Raw genomic sequence first — 4208 nt, forward strand, 5'->3', positions numbered from 1 at the left:
CGGTCATTCCCAGGTTGCCCCCGGTCGGTAGGTGCAGGCCGTGCTTGGGTGTGGGCAGCAGCGAGGCCGTGACCACGGCTGCCGGCCCCGCCCTCGTTTTCCTTACTGTTAACAGGGGTGCTGGTTCCAGGCAGGGATGCACACGGGTCACCAGCAGTGACTTCCTGCTCCTCTAGGCCACCACAGCCCACTTCAGGTCTTTGAATTATCCAGGTGGCCTTCCAGCCACCTTATTTGGGATGTTAGGCCAAGTGGTCGCCAGGGGTTGTTGAGTCCTGACCCTCTGCCTCACGAGTGCAGATGTGACCCATCAGGTAGACGAGACCCCAGTGACAATACTCTCCAGAACTTGTCTCTAAGCTGGGTGTGAGGTGAGTATCTCAGGAGGTGAGTGGCCAGACCCTCACCCTGTCAGGTCTTAGAGCTTTAAACACATGCTCTTCTGTCTGCCTAGAACACTTCCCCCCCCCACACACACCTGCCAAATTGGGCTCATCCACCAGGAGGTAGCTGAGTGTTTCTGAGGTCACTTTGCCCAACCCCCACAACTACCCCCATTAGAAGTGACCCCGAGACTCCCATTGGCATCTCCTGTCACCATCCTGGGCTTCTATTTACAGAGACAGCTCTTCTGAGGAGTGGCTTGAAGGATCCCCTGTATTAACAAGTGGAGCACTTCTCCACAGTGAGCATTGTCCTCGCCCAGTGAACTGGAGCTCAGATCTTCTTGACATGACAATTTTCCTGAGATGTGGGGGGGGCTGTGATGCAAATTCCCATGTTTGTTGCTCCTTAGCAGTTTCAGATAGTCTGTACCAGCAGCCTTCCTCCCATGGGACAAGTGTGATTTGATGCAGAATGACACTGTAGCTGTTTCCATGGACTCCATTCTACCCCTCTGTAGCTTCACAGATGTCTAGGGAATGACCCCAGAAGGCCCTGAGTGGTCTAACTCCATCAGCCTGTGGTGTTTCCTTTCCTCAATGCCTGACTTCAGATGACCCATTTGAAGCAAAGCCCAGGACTTTGGAGGATGATCCAAGGCAAAGAACTGCCTTCTGGGTGAGCTGCATGAGTTTGGATGAAAATACAGCACAATCTGGACAAATGATCTGGTCAGCCCATAATTCAGTCCCAAGTTACTGGCTTAATGTTTAAACTGATTTGCACTGAATTTTTCTGCTACTCATTACCAGAAGCACCCTAACCAACCTGCATAGAGGACTCCTTTCTCCTAACGTGGAAAACAGAACTGAAGTAGCCTAATTCGATGAAAAGACTCAAAGTCCATGTGTGCAGCAACCATGTTTGTGTTGTCCACTGCCATCCCCAGGGCTGACTGGAGAGGCTGCAGATAGGAGTCACTCAGTACCCATCTGCAGAATGAATGAATAAATGATCAGAAATGAATAAATGATTAGAAAACAATCTGATTCTGATTCTGCTACTTAAACTGAAGTGTAACCCCAGCAAATCACTCTTGCTGTGCCTCAGCTTCTGCATCTGTGAAGGGAGGCTGATGGGCCCCGTCCCCCACCTCCAGGCCTGCAGCATGGAGGGAAGGCCCAAAGAATGGGGGAGCGAACGTGACTGCAATGTGAAGGGGGTGTTATTTGAAATCGCTCCCTGTGTGTGGGGGTGGTGGTGGTGTTTTCTAAGCCTTTAAGTGAAGCAGCTCCTTGGGGAAGGGGAACTTGGGGATGGAGGGATTTCATCTGGAGTTCCCAGAACCACTTGGACAGCTTTCTGCTTCTTCCTGGAATCTGTGTGCAGTGCCCTGAGATGAAGATGCTACACTCCCCTTTCTTTTCTGATCTCAGGTTTCCAAGAAATGCAGCCACAGACCCAGTTGATTTGGAGGAAGGCAGTGTCTCAGGCTGGGTTGTCAAGGTCCTCCTCCTCCATGTGTGAGCCTGGCTGCCTCCTGGTCGCAGGCTGCTTACAGCCATGTAAGCAAGCAGAGGGCTGGCCGGGAGGGTGCGAGAAAAGGGAGGATGACCTTTCCCAGGAGCTTCCAGCATAATCTACTTTTTGTTTCCCTGGCCAGAACAAGGACATGTGTCTACCCCAGATTGGGGACTATAGGTCCCTTTCCCTGAGGCCAAAGGATCCATCACCACCTGATAACTGTTAGTGGGAGAGAAGAGGGGGAACTTCTATGACCCCTTCCAAGGCCCCAAGGACAGATGTCCACTAGAAGCAAGGCCCATGGAGGTTCAGCATTCCACGTCCCATATGTCTTCCGCCAGAGACTTATGTGTCAGTGCAGTTCCCTTAAAGTACTGTCAAGAGGGGTCCTCTCCCCTCAGTTCCAAGGACATCTTCCCATTTCTGAGCTTGGGTGAGCTGAACTAGGTGGCTACTATAGCATCTCCTCTCCCTGCTCTTGCCCAGTGGGGAACATGCTTCATAGTTTCCACTGGGGCTCTGCAGACTGGTCATTCCCCTCTGTATCCTAGGTTTTGTCATTTACAAAATGTGGCAATAATAGTACAGCCCTACTGTATTACGAGTAGTTAATGCTATGACTGCTTTCATTGGTACAGTAAGCTAAGTTTTTCCAGTAACATACTGCATTTAATGTGTAACTAACACACCCTTCCTCAGGGACCCTCTTGTTCCTGACTCTCTATTAGTGGTTTTCAAACTTTAAAGGAAGGGCTGGGGATGGAGCTCAGTGGTAGAGCACCCAGGAGTCAAGTCCCCAGTACCAGAAAACAAAAAACAAAACAAGAAAGATGATCTTGTTGTGTAAACATTGAGTGAATGTACTCAAACATGGGTGGTATGTGTGAATCGCTGGCAGAGGCCTCCTGATGCACTTAAGGAGACACGGGAAATGAGATGTGTCAGACTGCCTGCCAATTGCTGCTGTATCATGGCATATTGTTTTACAGTAAATGATTTTTTTCCCTTTTTTTTGGGGGGGGGGGGGGCGGGTACCAGGGATTGAACTCAGGGACACTTGACCACNNNGTACCAGGGATTGAACTCAGGGGCACTGACCACTGAACCACATCCCAGCCCTGTATTGTATTTTATTTAGAGACAGGGTCTCACTGAGTTGCTTGGTGCCTCGCCATTGCTTGGGCTGGCTTTGAACTCATGGTCCTCCCGTCTCGGCATCCGGAGCTGCTGGGATTACAGGTATACACCACAGCTCCCGGCTAACATTTTTTTTTTTAAGTAGGAGTATACTATAAAGTAACGATAAAGCTGGATATGGTGGTATATATCTATGATCCCAGCCTATCATCCCAGCCACTCAGAAGGCTGAGGCAGTAAGACTCAGAGTTTGAGGCCAGCCTGGGCAACTTACAAAGACCCTATTTCAAAACAAAAAATTAAAAAGGGCCAGGGATATAGCTGAATGGTAGAGTGCTCACCTAGTACACTCGAGGTCTTGGGTTCAATCCTTAGTTACCACACACACAAACAATAATAATAAATAAATAAACAATAAAATATAAGCATAGTAACTAAATAAGCAGTACATAAACAAAGTTTTTTTTATTATCATCGCATATTATGTACTGTACATAACTGTATGAGTCATACTTTAACACAATTGGCAGTAGAGTAGGTTTGTCTGCACCAGCTTCACCACAAATGTGAATGGTACGTGGCACTACGACCTTACCATGCTCCGACGTCACTAGACAATAGAAAATTTTCAGCTCTGTTATAATGGAATGGGATCACCATCATATGTGGCCCACTGTGGATACAGAACCCAGGGTTTCAGAACCCTCAGATTCAGAGGGCTGATGGCAGAGCACTGAAGGCATCTGGCTGCTGGGACTGGGGAGACATTCTTCCCTGGGTGTGAGTTAAAAAAAAATAAAATAAAATAACTGTGTGTCTACTATGTTTTTGGAGTCAAAGTAAGTAAGATTCTTTCCCGGGGTACACTGTCTCTCTAAAATTCTCTGGCTAGTCCAACCAAGTCATATCATGAACCTAAAAGGAAAGCTGGAGCTCATTCCTGTTTCAGGGCCAGCTTCTGCCTATCCTCCTCTCCACAATGACAGCCTGGTTGATGCACTTTGTGCAAACGTGTGCACCAAAGAGCTCCTGCCATGGGGTGCAGAGGGCTCCACAGCACAGGGGATGGGGCAGGCCACCAGGCCAACACCCCTGGCATTCGACTTTCTTGGAGATGAGAAATCTTCCTGCGAATAGCCAAAAGGGCAAAATCAATCTTTTGC

This window comes from Marmota marmota, unplaced genomic scaffold, assembly GCF_001458135.2.
Source record: "Marmota marmota marmota unplaced genomic scaffold, marMar, whole genome shotgun sequence".
In the NCBI taxonomy this organism is placed as follows: domain Eukaryota; kingdom Metazoa; phylum Chordata; class Mammalia; order Rodentia; family Sciuridae; genus Marmota; species Marmota marmota.